Raw genomic sequence first — 14,934 nt, 5'->3', positions numbered from 1 at the left:
TGTTTTCTTTTTTGTTATAATTTTATTTTTTTTATTTTTGAAAATTTACGTCCAAATTGGTTAGCATATACTGCAACAATGATTTCAGGAGTACATTCCCTAGTGCCCTTTACCCATTTAGCCCATCCCCCCTTCTCACAACCCCTCCAGTATCCCTGTTTGTTCTCCATATTTCTGAGTCTCTTCTGTTTTGTCCCCCTCCCTGTTTTTATATTAGTTTTGTTTCCCTTCCCTTATGTTCATCCCTTTTGTCTCTTGAAGTCCTCATATGAGTGAAGTCATATGATTTTTTTCTTTCTCTGACGAATTTCACTTAGCATAATATCCTCCAGTTCCATCCATGTAGCTGCACATGGCAAGATTTCATTCATTTTGATAAGGCACAGACCTTTCTTCCAGGCGGAAGGTGAGGCTGTTCACAGGTCTCTCTCTGAAACCCAGCGATCCACTGAGGAACTCCCAGGCATCTGGAGGGATCCGTGTGTAACACGATGAAGAGTAAAAACGTCAGGAGGACGTCTGCCGCCAGGGCAAGTCGTCAGGCGTGCAGAACTTTTCAGGACTCCAGGACATCCTCCCACACTTCACACGGCTTTGTGAAGACATCCGAAGGAGGGAAGGAGGAAGTGCATTTGACTAACGAAATAGCTCAACTGGTTTTCAGACACATTGAGAAAATACAGAAAATAACACGTTTCCAAAGATTTGTAGCTGCATAACGTTTTCTCTTCCTGCAAACAGAAATCATTGCTGCAACCTGCCAGCATACATGGCCTCCAGTCTTTGTTCCTTGTAAATGAGGACTTTGCTACAAGTGATAAAATTCTATTACTGTGAGTTAAACACATACACACGCAAACACACACACACACGCACCCACACACACACAAAAGGGCCACCAGGGTGGCACAGTAGGTTAAGCGTCTGACTTCGACTCAGGTCACGATCTCGAGCCCTTCGTCCAGCTCTGTGCTGTAAGCTAGGAGCCTGGAGCCTGCTTCTGATTCTGTGTCTCCCTCTCTCTCTGCTCCGCCACTGCTCACACCCCATCTTCCTCTCTAAAAAAGGAACAAACATTAATAAATAAATGAATAAATAAATAAATAAATAATTACATAACCCAAGGAAACCTCTCTGAAGGGACCGTGTTGCAGCTGGGAGACAACCTAGCACAGGGAATGCTGTCTGCATGAAAAGCAGGGAGCTTCTGGGAGCAAAGGGAAAGGCCGGCTGCAATTCTAATGAATAGTAATTGTTACTGCCCAGAGATCAAGACACCAATCCGTCAAGCCACCGACTCCCCACCAACTCCCAGAAATGATACAGCAGCCTCGACAGGCACCCCACGGTTAGACATTACAGAGCAGAGAAATAAAGTGCCCTCTTTGCCTAGAAACAAGCCAGTCTCAAGCATATGCCACTTACACCCACGAACCACTCTGTCACACACAAGAACCCCAGGGTCCCCGGCATCCCATCTACACATCCATGTCGACAAGCACATCACTGACGCTGACCCAGGCTCAAGGGGAGGCCTTAGACTCCACCTCTCAAAGGGAGTAGTAGCGAAGCCCCTACCTCCCATCGCGACGTTGATGTCATCATAGGCCACCTCTCAGCAAGTCTACCATGTCACCACTTGTAGGACGCATCCTGATGTCACAGGAATCAAAATGTGAAAGCAGCGTCAAGATGGAATCGGCACTTGCACGCCGGTTTGTGATGGGAGACGTGTCTCCGCTGCCGGTGCAGCTCAAAGTTTGAACCCGGGCTACTTTACGTTCCAAAGTGAGGGCCAGGGAGCAGTCATTCCAGGCTGACATCATCTATCGCACGGAGGGGATCCCTAAACAACCACTAACGTTTTCTATTCTAGAAACTTCTGCACAAATGCCAAAGGAAGATGTACAGTAAACCCTCATGAATGCATCACCCATCTTCCACCAGTATCAACCCACAGGGTCACTTAATCATTGATGCATACCCTGACCTAACCCAGGGCGTCGCATTCCCAGAGGGTGGGTGAGGTCACGTGTAAATACTGAGACATACGGTGGCACCGTGAGCCCTTTGTGTTGTCCTCCTTGCAATCCACGTGGCTGAGCAATACATATCACTTCTTTACCTAGATGCCACCGGGTAAATCTGAAGTGGATGTGCCAGGGCTCACACTGGCCACAAATGAGTTTCTAGGGAAGCAAGGGGAGGAAACGGTTAGAATACTATCACATGGGGTAGGGAGGGGAGTAAAAACCAAGGTGGGGGCAGCCACAGTTTCTCTGGAAATAATGAGTGTGGTGGCACTTTGGGCAAAACGTTAAAAACAGGGGCCCCTGGGTGGCTCAGCTAGTTGAGTGTCCAACTTCCGTTCAGGTCATGATCTCACCATTGGTGAGTTCAAGCCCTGCGTCAGGCTCTGTACTGAAAGCCAAGAGCATGGAGCCTTTTTTGGATTCTATATCTCCCTCTATCTCTGCCCCTCCCCCAGTCGCATTCTGTGGGTGTGTCTGTCTCTCCCTCTCAAAAATAAACAAACATTAAAACATTTGAAAAAGTAACAAAACCAGGGTCACTCAGCTGCCACTCAGGGGAGTATACAACTCTTGTAGGAGGGTCATGGGTCTGTGCAGACGTTGCTTCAAATCTTAAAAAATAAATCGAAATTAGGGGCACCTGGGTGGCTCAGTCTGTTTAGCTTCTGACTCTTGATTTCAGCTCACATCATGATCTTTTTTGTTGGTGAGAGTTGTGTCCCATGTCGGGTTTGTGCTGACAGTGAGGAACCCGCTTGGGATTCTCTCTCCCTCTGTCTCTGCCCCTCCTCCTCTCTCTCTCTGTCCCTCTCAAAATGAACACAACTTTTACAAAATTTAAAGGTAACATAAAAAAGAAAATAAGGTGTTGGAGATGAAGACATCCTCAACCCTCTATTTGTGCAATGTGACAATCCTTTAGTCACTGCTTTAATTACAAGTTAAATTTTTTTATTTTTTTACGTTCATTTTGAGAGCAAGCACTTGCGTGAGCGGGGGAGGGGAGAGAGAGAATGCCAAGCAGGGTCCGTGCTGTCAGCGCAGAGACCGATGCCATGCTCAAACCCCACAAACCATGAGACTATGACCTGAGCCGAGATCAAGAGGCAGATGCTCAACCAACTGAGCCACACCGGCACCCGTAGTTAATGATTTTTAAAGCAACTTCCATTATTTTGTTCCCATTAGAAGTTTAAAAATAGCTTTTACTTAATTTTCCAAGAGCATCCTGGCCTGGAAACCAGAGCCATGGCTCCCAGGCCTGGAGGCTAAGCTGTGGGCCGCCCCCCAGCACCAGTGGAGAAAGGTTCTGTTTGCCTTCTCTGTGGATGGCTGGCCAGACGCACCAAAGACACTCCAAGCCAGTGGGACGGTGGCCACCGGTTGCACAGGAGAGGCCAACGTACCCTCTAACTGCTGGATGTGCCCCGATGCGTGTCTCCGAAACCCTGTGTGCAGCCTCTCCGTGGCGGGGAGGGAAGGAACCGTCCCAGGGTCGCCTGAGCGACAGGGATCTTGTGCCAGAGCCTCTTGAGTTGGCCTGGTGGTGGCTGCCAGCCCCCAGTGCGGGCAGACCCTCCCGCCTGCCACACTGGCTGGTATAAGACTCAGCACTGGGTCTGAGCTTCGGGAGAAGCAGCCTAGTGGGTTCCAGGGGCTGAGACGATGGGGAAGGATGCAGCCCTGGGCACTTCTTGGGACCTTGAGAGGACAGCAGCAGGACAGGAAAGCCCACACAGAGGGTGGAAGAGGAGTGGAGACTGGGTGGAAAGCACGCGCCTGTACACACATGCGCACACGCACACACTCCAGTCTCCTGGGGTCCTGGAGGAAGAGCAGCCTCAGCTGGCCCTGACCGTGGAAGAGTCGCCCTGCCCTGTTGGCCTATTGCCTGGGCCCCCGGCTGCACTGATTCCGGGGCCGCTACCCTGGGGTCTGGACACTTGGCCCTCCTGTGGAGGACACCCCTGTCCTGAACTGCCACTTCCAGCTGTGGTATTCTATCAGCTGGTTTCCACACTACTACTTCCACGTGGCAGAAGTGCCTTCATGGCCCCGAGCACCAGAGAAAACCACGGCAGCCACTTCTCAAGTCAAGGCAGCTTATTCTCACAAGTCTTTATTGGCAGTGAGAAACGCTCCACTACTGCCTTGAAAGCCAGCAATAAATAATGCCGTGATAAAACGAGTTCAAAGTAGACGGTACCTACTCTGTCATACAATCAGGAAGTTCACAAAAGATGAATAGAAAACACAGGGAAACTGTCAAACGTCCAATGAAAAGCAGAAACGACATGTAAAGAGACGTGTCGTTTCTATCTCTGTCCCAGCTGCATAAGAAATAAGGCTCCATGATCTGAGCACATTCCTTGGTGGCTTTTTTATATGCCACCTCAAAATTATAAGTTACGTTGGCTACTCTAACCTGAAATGGCTCTCTCCTCAAAATCTACACATGGAGATGGGGCGCCTGGGTGGCTCAGTCACTTACGCGTCCGACTTCAGCTCAGGTCATGATCTCACAGTTCGTGAGTTCGAGCCCCACGCCCGGCCCCGTGCTGACAGACAGCTCAGAGCCTGGAGCCTGCTTCGGATTGTGTGTCTTCTCCTGTCTCTGCGGCATCCATGCTCATGCTCTGTCTCTCTCTCTGTCTTTCAATAATAAAGAAACATTAAAAAAAATTAAATAAAATCTACAAATGGAGAATGAGGTCCACTCCTTAAACTTGTTTACAAACAAATCTAAACAGCTGATTTCCGTAAGAACAATAAGGCCTTTATTAGGGTTGCACTCCATTGTTTCCAGGATCTTGCATCTTGCTCTGTGCTGAGCACCCAGCGCCCTGGCCCGAGGTGGGAGACCAGTGCACCCTGATTGGTCCTCTGAGAGTTCTGCTGCCAGGGGTCTAAGGTTCGGGTTGGGGGAGAGAAGGGGGTGGGCAGGGTTCCGGGGAAGAGGTGGCCAGGTTGCCCCACCCAGGCTTTCTGGGGTCTCGGCTCCCAGGTTGTGCGGGTCACTCCAGGCAAACTGCCCAGGCCCCCAGGGACCAGGCTCAGAAAGAGCATACCGGCCCTGGGAGATTTTCACAGTGTTTCAATCAGCTTTGCACTCCAAGTTTCATTAGCTGATAGTCAACACCAGATATTTTTAATCTCTTCACACTGCACAAGAAAGCATTTCTTGCTAGAAAAAGTGTAGTTAAGGTGAGTCATTAAAACACAACGACAATTGCTGCAAATTAAGTCTGCTTATATCAAAACCATGGTTGTAGAGCTAAGGGACATTCGTAAAGGATAATGCAGGCTGTGTCACGGTGATTTTACAAACATGGTAAAATCCTTTTCTCTGTCAGGGTTTCTTAACAAACAATTAAACAATGATAATTACAATACATGCACAGGTTATAAAAGACCGTATTTGTCGTAGGATTCATACATACAGCCATGACAGTACATTCATTTGAAAGACTAAACTGAGATATAAGAACATCAATTGATTCCAAAGGATATTTATAGCCCGGATATACATGAAAGTCAGGAACTCTCTATAGGGAGTGACAAATTTACAGAAATGTACGAAACATTAAATGCTAAATGAGTTTCTCTATCCTATTCACGAATTTTTCAGTAATCAAACACTGTAATAAAATATCTCAGGGTCCATATAACAAGGATTAACAGATGAAAGATCTGGTTGAAGTTTCAAATGTAGTCACTGCTGGGCTCAGCGTGCTGCAAGACCATCGGGAGAAGCAGTGTGGGTAAACTGCAAGATAAAAGGAAAGAATCAGTCTTAAGACAGCCCGAAAAGCACCTTCCGGGGCCCCAGGTGGGGCCTAGCGCGTGTCCCCCCTCCCCAAAGACCTTCCTGGCTGAAGAGATTTGAGAATCTAGAGAAAATATGAAGCATTTTGCATTATCAATGAGAATTATTCGATTGAGTTCCTACTGGCTTAAGACTGAAAGTTCCCAAATTAAAAAAAACAAGATGAAGGAATCAATCAACTATTCTTTTATTTTGTCAGGATTTTAAGTAATCTCCACTCCAAAATGGGGCTCAAACTCACTACCCTAAGTTCAAGTGTCATAGGCTCCACCTGGCCTCCAGCCAGGAGCTCCCAACAATCAAACACTGTGGCTGAGACAGGAAAACAGGATGAGAGCAGAACAAAGCCCACCCCTGGAGGTCCTCAGAGCAGGGAGAAGAGGGCCGGGCTCCGGGGCCCACACCCGAAATCTCCATGTTCAAACTCAGCGCCTCAGAGGGCAATGTGCTTCCGCTTTCAAAAGCTAATCTCAACTGAGAGGCCACCAGTGTCACTCATGTGAGGACGAGAATCCTCTTGGGCCTGGTCCATTCAAGAAGGTGTGCGTAAAACAAGCCAGCCAGGGCCTGTTGACCCGGGAGCTCCACCAGACCAGGCAAAGGCCAGTGCCACTTGCTCCCGAACGACCGGGAAGGTCAGCTCAGACCTGGAAAATTTCCTACTGCTCCAACAGCAATCCTGCCTCCCTACCAAAAAAGACATTAGCAGACACTGAACCCAAACTTCTTTTTTTACGAAAAGAGTGGAAATACAGTTTTCTCTGGAAAAACTGAGAACACACCAACCTCTTTAAGTGTAAGCACACAAACACCAGCATCCTCTTAGCAGGTGTAGAGAAGCTCGTGTGTGTGTGTGTGTGTGTGTGTGCGTGTGTGTGCGTGTGTGTATGTGTGTGTGTTTGTGAGTCTATGTGCGTCTGCGTGTCTGTGTATTTCTGAAAGTCCCTAAGTGAGCCTGCTGCGGCTCTCCTGGCTCACATGGACATTGCGCAGACAGGACACAGGGTGTCCGACTGTGGCCTGCACGGACGGTGCCCTCTACTCACCAACAGGAGGCGTCGGCAGGATTAAGACACGACTGGCTGAATCCAGCCTCTGTGGTGCAGATACTATGCCTGCTCCAAGCAACACAAGGGGCAGCGTGCAAATGCAGTATGCGGTTAGTCTTTTTTTTTCAACGTTTTTTTTTTTTTTTTTTTTTTATTTTTGGGACAGAGAGAGACAGAGCATGAACGGGGGAGGGGCAGAGAGAGAGGGAGACACAGAATCGGAAACAGGCTCCAGGCTCCGAGCCATCAGCCCAGAGCCTGACGCGGGGCTCGAACTCACGGACTGCGAGATCGTGACCTGGCTGAAGTCGGACGCTTAACCGACTGCGCCACCCAGGCGCCCCTTGCGGTTAGTCTTAAAATAGCACATGAGGGCACAAATACAGCCCCACACATTCTAAACCACAGCAGCAACCACTGAGGGCTCCCGGGGCACTTCTGAGTGGGGTTCTCTCCACCCGCAAGCAGCCGGGGGAGTCCCCGGGAGTTCACTCTCAAATAGCAAAGGGGCAGTAGAGGCCATGAAAACACTTTCGCCGTGTCCATCTGCCATCTTGTGAAAGAGGGGCCAGGGCTGCCCATCACATACGTAGCTCTGCAAGTGACGCTCTGAGGCTGGTCCAACGCTCTGAGGACACCCACGATGCCTAGTTGTAGTAGTGGAGAGAATACGCTAATATTCCATCAGATAGAAATGTTAAAAAAAAATCTCAATCATTGTGAAACTTTGATAAGCAGAAGTCAGGAGTAATCTTAGATCATCCGAGCCTGAGCATGCCACAGCATCTGAACGCCTTGTTACATATTAAGTCGGCCATTCTCCATCAGTGTTCACATTCCAACCCAAGAGCCTCCCATACCTCCGCCAAGAGGCTGGGGCAGAGCAGCACGTCACATACAGACCGGCAACATCTTCTTTGGCTGCATAGAGGACAGAGAGGAAGTGACCCAGAAGTCTGCAGGGAGAGTCTCTGCTGACTCAGCAGGTAAGTCAAGAGTGTCTTGATCTACATTGCTATCTCTAAGAAGGTGCCCTCCTGAAGCTTCTATCATCATCCTGGGAAATTACAGGACACATTGTGAAATAAAAACCAAAACTATATAGTAAGGTTACCAGCCCTTTAAAATGACCGCACTCTGCAAGTTTGTTTACACCTGTTTACCCCCATTCCTGACAGCCATTGGGGGCCCCCTGCCCAGATGGCTGCCCCAGGCGGTAAAGGGAGGCAGGGCCGTATTTGTGCCAGGACACTGACTGGGCACAAGTCAGGACACTCCTGGGCTGACTGGACCTGCCGCACTGTCTTTGTGAAATCACCTTCCTGCTATAGAAGATACTACCTTTTGGTTTTCAAAACAGTCTTTAAGCTGCGGACAGTGCTACACGCTAGGACGGTCCCACCACACCCTTTCACATGTCCTATTCTCGTCACACTTGAGTGTTCTTATGGCAATGAAGACAGTCTTAAGTAGTGGTGTGGGAGTAAATCAGTCCTGCTGTTGTATAAGGAGAAATCAACACTTCGTGTCTTTTTAAATAAACGACTGTAACCTTCTCCCAGAGCACAGGGCCCTGGACTGCAGAGAGACCTCCGGCCGCCCCCAAACACAACTTACAGGCTCTATTGCCAGGCTGCCATCAACGTGTTATGATGTGAAAAATATTTCTCAAGACTATCAAAAGTCAAATATCAAAAGGAAAGAAACCAAACTCCTCACCTCTGTTAAAATATTGGTTTCTCAATAGCTCATTGGTTTGGTAGTTTTTTAAGTTTTTGTAGGTACATTAATTTATTTTTGAAAGAGACAGAAACAGTATGAGTTGCGGAAGGGCAGAGAGCTAGGGAGAGAGAGAATCCGAAGCAGAATCGCCATTGTCACCGCTGAGCCCAATGGGAGGCTCAAACTCACGAAGTGTGAGATCCTGACCTGAGCTGAAAGCAAGACTCAGATGCTTAAATGATTGAGCTACCAGGCGCCCCTGTTTGTTAGATTTTCAGAGAGAGAGGGAGAAAGTGAGAACGATTGTGTGTGAGCGAGAGAGGGGCCGATGGAAAGGGTGACAGAGGACCCAAAGCAGGCTCCACGCAGACAGCAGCCAGCCCAATGCTGGCCTCAGACTCACAAGCAGTGTGATCCTGACCTGAGCCAAAGTCAGACACTCAACCAACTGAGCCACACAGGCGCCCCAAAGCTCATTTGTTAATAAATTAAGAGTGAAGCTTAACTTGTAAGGTAAAATTATCTCCACATTTGGAAGAGTAGTCTGGTACATGATTCCTACAAACATAATAATCTACGTTCCTTTTTCTTTTTTTTTTTTTTTAAGATTTTACTTTTAGGAAATCTCTACCCCCAACACAGGGCTCAAAGTGACAACCCAGAGATTATGAGTCACGCTGTCCTCCGACTCAGCCAGCCAGGCACCCCCAAATATAATACTTAACAGTTAACGCAAATTTAGATATCATTAGCCCGAAAACTTATTTCACCGACCCTTTGGTCAGTCCCCATGACCAAAAGGTGGTTCAACTCCCATTCCAAGATAGCACGAGCCTGAAATCACGAGCAAACACCCCAAAAGTTATGTCAATCTAAAGGATGACGACATATTGCACTTGCGTTGAAACCAAGACTTCAAACTCAAAACAATATCCATTGAATCCTAATAGTGTATTTTCAATCAGAGATGTTAACGTGGAGTCCATTAATGGGCTTGATTTACTTATCTTTGAGAGGCAGAGAGACAGCACGAGCAGGGGAGGGCCAGCGAGAGATGGAGAGAGAGAATCCCAAACAGACTCCATGTTGTCGGCACGGAGCCCGACTTGGGGCTCGACGCCACCAACTATGAGATCATGACCTGAGCCCAAAGCAAGGGTCGAGCGCCGAATCATCTGAGCCCCCCAGGAAGCCCACAGGAATGGGCCTTTGGGGAGAGGGGTCCATGCTCTCCGGGAAATTAGACAAGGGTGTCGTGGAGGGGGATTTGCAGTGGGGACACTGAGGGCATTCCCAAAGGTGTTCAGTGTTCTGTAGAAGGATCAAAAGATTCCTGATTCTCCATTGAGCCCATGAGTCAAACAGAATTCCACAGGGAAATCAGAAACAGAAGCCATGAAACTTCCACGTGGCACACGAAGTAAGAGTGTTTCTCTCTCCACATAAGAGCTAAATGCACGCCAGTCTCACGAGCCTGTGAGGGGAAGGGACAGGCAGAGCTCAGGCAGGAGGAGGTAGCACCGAGGACTCTGTGCCACACAGCACAGACCGGGCCTGGGGAGAGAGGACTAGCTGTGCGGTGAAGCTACGCGCTGCCTTGCTCCAATACAGGTTGCAGGGTCTCCAGCAGGAGAGCAGTGGGCGGGTGCGGACGGCCCGGTGTCACCTGTGTGTTCTGGGTCGGGTTCTGCACCAGAAGCGCCAGGGCGGTGACATCGAAGGTCCCATCTGAGGCCATCAACGTGCCGTGAACTCCACTGTCTACGCGATTGTTGGCATCCGCTTTAAGGCCAATCGATAGGACCCAGCGAATCACTGGGTCCTTCCTCCAAACCAGCACCTCTGCCGACAGTCAACACCCATGGCCACGGTGGCTGCCAAAAGCTCTCTCCATCACAACCACACCCTGTAATGCAGGACAAGGATCTCTGCTGTGTGCCCGAAGCCTATGCTTCAGCTGCACACTCCGGGTGTTCTGGAAAACCTTCCTCCCGTCAGACAACACTGTTGGCCCCGTGCCTGGGCACCTTGTCACTTCAACACAAACGTCTCAGTTCTAATCGCAAAGCCCGCTTTGTGGACTCAGTTGAAAATCAGAGAGACCTGAAAAGACTCCCCAGCATATTAAGAGACTGTGACGGGATACCTCACGTTCATGCAAAGTAACAAAGACTGCATTTGCTTTAGGAGACATGGAAAAATCACCAGATGATTCACTAGTTACTTCTGGTGAAAGACTGCTTCTGTCAACTGTGAAGAGATTTAAAAGGAAGTACACACTACAGGAAACACATTTACCCAATTCATTTCCAAGGTCTTTCACTAGGTAAAATAGCAGTTGTTCAAACGCACGGACACGCTTCAAACATTTGCAGATCCTTATTACATTTCTCTGTTACATACCTTATAATTAAATTATGTATATACACAACGTGTATCACAAAGGTTGGCTTCTGGCTTTTCTTGTGATTCACAATAACTCAATCACAGCTAGGCTATCCTTCAACTGGGCCATCCCCGCTGCCCCTTTTTCTCAAGTTTATTGATTTTTGAGAGAGACACAGACAGAGACAGAGACAGAGACACAGCAAGAAAATGGGGGAGTGGCAGACGAAGGGAGGGAGGGACAGAATCCCACCTAGGCTCCACACTGTCAGCGCAGAACACGACAAAGGGCTCGAACCCACGGACCGTGACATCATGAGCTGAGCTGAAGTCGGAGCCTTAACCGGACGAGCCCTCCAGACGCCCCTCGCTTCTGGATTTTCAATCGGCCCCCAGCACCGAACTCTGTGCTGAAGAACCAGAGTTACAAGCCCACATCCTGGAGGCATGGAAGACTCGTCTGCCTTTTGTGGTTAGTTACTTCCTCAGCTTTCAGACACCCAATTCCTTGCTGTGGCTGCGCCCCTCCCGGTTACAGAACTCTGCCTCCTCCGTGCGGTAAGATGGACGAGCACTGTGACCGCCAGGGACCAAGCCTACTGAGCAGGGTCCCGATTTCCCTCAAGGACTCAATTCTCGACACCACACAAGATTTTCCAATCACCTGCTCCAATGGAAACCTCAGGTGAGTGCTTCCCAGCCTTACAGTTAGAGTCCACTCAAAGACATTGAGAAATCTGTGGAATTCTACAGGGAGTAGGCACACGTATGAGGTCTCCTAACCTGTGACTGACAACACGCGTCTCACAGGACATAAACGAAGCAGTGAGGTGGTCGTTCGTAACAAGAATCGTGCCATCAAATACGACGTGACCACGGCCGTGACTGAGACTCATTCTCCTGAGGCGGACATTGTCAACACTAGGCACCTTTCGTGGAGCCTTATGGGGCTCTACCTCACCGCCACCTCCCTGAGAACTTCACTCCTCATAGCCCACTGTACCCAGAAGCCTTACCAGAAACAGTCGGTTAACACATATTTTATAAGTGACGTGTATATGCTGCATTCCTTCATAAAACAAGGTAAATGTGATTAAGAAAACCATAAAGAAGAGAAAATACATTTACAACACTCTACTGGATGGAAACACATAACTTACATATAAGTGGACCTGATCTTCAAACCCCGGCTGTTCAAGGGTCAACCGTATGTTTCTGGGACTGGCCATGCATGTCCACAGAGACCACAGTATGATCCACTCTCAGACACTGCGTTATACCTATGGTAACACAGAACCCAAGTGAGCGATTTGAACATCTCAGCCCCGGAGAAAGTCACCTACACACACTCTGTGAAACTGAATCAAATGCTGGGGCAAACAACTCAATAAACGCTGTCCTCGTATGACCAAGTACTTAACCCATACCTCCTGAAGATGACAAAATAAACGCAGGAAACACAGTGAAATGTTTTGGCCAATTTTTGTGACCTCTGGACTTACAAGACATACACATTTCTGGGAGCAGTGGGTGTGAGAGCCAGAGGGCACTACCACGAATCTTAATGTTTTCATTACAGAAAGTATAAGGTTGTGGAAGAAAACACACTGGCAACATCCAAGGGACCGAATTTTCCCAGCATGGTTCCAGGAGCAAAAGGCCCTGGAGGCCTTTTTATGTCCGTGGAGGACATAATACTGCTTTGCAGCTATAGAGTGTATTGAACAAACGAACAGCTCCTGCTTTCAAAACAGGTACAGCTGAAAAGTGCTCAGCAAGGTGACAAGAAACACAATGCTTATTTTTTAAAGTTTTTGGTGTTTTTCAGCTTGTCCGCCCAATTTGCTGAGTCCCAGGGCACCTTGGGAAGGGTTTTCAATTCAGTGGCTCCAATTCAGTGCCTGTGGGGAAGCAGAGTGATGAAATGGGAGGTGGGGGGTGTCAACGGCCACGTGAGGTCTCCCGACACGGGGAGGGGTCTGCAGGCAGAGACACCACGGATCTAGAGGAATGAGGCCAGTAAGACCACCCACACGCTGCAAACAGGCAGGGGACACCAACCTGGTCATGCAGGCTCGTCGCTGGCGTGGCTGGGGTGGACCTTTTGTTTTCTGGCGAGCAACCAGCGGATGGATTTTGTGATGCCCTTCTTCTTGGGGGCGTTGTTCAGTGAGTCCTGGTTATTGCTAGTGTTGCTGAGGTTGCTCGAGGGGCCATCCTGAGAGGCTGTGGATCTGGGGGACGCACAGGAGAGCATCTTCCACACGTGCTCGTCGCACGACACACCGCCCCACGTGATTAGAAGCACAATCCCCCAGCTTCTAGGGAGGGCTGCGCCCTGGGAGCTGACACTGTCTCCCTCCCAAGTATATCTGGAGTCCAAGCACCTTGGGTGGAGAACGCTCAGCACCCCTCCCTGGCCGTGACCCGGGAGCACGGAGGACATGCACACCTGAGCCACCCCAGGACGTGGTGCGAGTAACAGAGAGGCTGCTGGAGCTGCCTGGTGGGGGTGGGGGGAAGAGAGCATGGCTCCTGACAACCCCACAGGGCACAGTGCAGCCCAGGAGAGGAGCCCTAGGGAGCATGTCACCCAGGATCCACCGGGAGGAAAAGGCAGGTCTCAGGACTGCTGGTGTGTAGGATCTGAGCAAACGAGGTTGCCCTACAGCCACCAGCATCACAAGACTCTGGTCTTTCCCACCTGCCTTTTGCCCTGCTGGCCACACCCAGGGCACCCAGGCAGGTATCCCAAGAACACCGTGCACGTAAACTCAGTTCATTGGCCTGTCTTTGGAATCGCTGTTCCGACCCTTTCTCCCCCATGGAGAGATCAAAGGTTTCTCAGAGCTGAAAACCAGCCCACAGGCATATCTCCTACGATGCCTGTTGTGCCCCTTACTTTATGGCGTCCCTGATGTCCTCGTGGCTGGCCTTGGGCAGTGCCCCTTGCTGCAGCCTGTCCAAGCTCAGGGACCTCTGGGAAGAAGGAGCTGATGGTTCACATCATGTCCTTGCCACACTATCTTGTGACTCTTCCTCCAAAGGCAGCAACTGTGGGGTGGAGAGGAGAGTGACATGAGTTCACCGTGCACCCAGACAGAGGAGCACACAACCCTGAAATGACAGCCAGCAACTCATTTGAAAAGCTATGAGCTGTGCTTTCTGCAGCGTCCAAAACGACTTCCTAGGATCGGCCTAACGCCAGGCGAAAGGGTGGATTCGCGTCCGGGCAGTGGGCCCACTGAGACCCCCAGCCCATCTGCACCGAGGTGTGTACCTTCCCCAGGACCTCGCACCACCAGGAGACCGGCCACAGAAGGTAGAGGTGGAGACCCAGACCATGTCACCATACACCACGGCCAGCTGAGAAGGAAGGTACTTGGTTCCTGAGGCCATTCAGCGCAAACCCTGGTGAGCACGGAGCCCTCCCATGCACGATTGTGCAAAGCTCTTTGTTTGGGGGAAATGGAGCGAGCTTGTGGCCTAATCCACTGTCACTTCTGGTAGCGATGCAAGGCTGGAATCTACAGGGACGTGTGTAAAATGACAAGGCACCCAACCCCCTGACCCCACACTCGGGTCTGACTTCTGCTTCTCGGGGACATTTCGGTTGAGGTTACAAACTGACGGACTCATCGGCAGCTTACAGACAGTCTGCTCGACACGGTGGAGACACAGTGTCCCTTGGCTGCCGTCACGACAAATGAACCCCTTCTGACTCCATTTTTCCTTCTGTCACAGGTTGTGGGTCTGTGGCTATGTGGCTGTGGGCCCTGGAAAGGACCGTGGGGCCATGGACCCGCCAGCGTTATGACCCTTGGCAGGTCCTGGTGGTGAGTCAGGGCCGGATCTCATGAAACACACGTGTAGGACTGGCGAGACAGGCACAGCCAACTGGGTTTGTACCAGGACCTCC

At 49.9% G+C, this 14,934-nt stretch overlaps 1 long non-coding RNA gene and 1 pseudogene across 1 annotated transcript; one reads left to right on the top strand and one right to left on the bottom strand.

Annotated features, from left to right (window-relative positions):
• LOC131492390 (src substrate cortactin-like) overlaps nt 1-14,934 on the top strand; it is a 62,178-nt pseudogene that overhangs the window by 15,208 nt on the left and 32,036 nt on the right.
• On the bottom strand, nt 5,160-13,861 carry LOC131492642 (uncharacterized). Its single transcript, XR_009252209.1, has 2 exons — nt 13,077-13,861; nt 5,160-5,799 (listed from the first exon to the last, which is right to left on the bottom strand). It is a non-coding gene; the product is annotated as an uncharacterized LOC131492642 (long non-coding RNA).

This window comes from Neofelis nebulosa, chromosome 13 (genome assembly GCF_028018385.1).
Source record: "Neofelis nebulosa isolate mNeoNeb1 chromosome 13, mNeoNeb1.pri, whole genome shotgun sequence".
NCBI classification, from domain to species: Eukaryota; Metazoa; Chordata; class Mammalia; order Carnivora; family Felidae; genus Neofelis; species Neofelis nebulosa.
The sequence above is the reverse complement of the archived record's forward strand: the minus strand, read 5'-3'. Positions and strand labels throughout refer to the sequence as shown.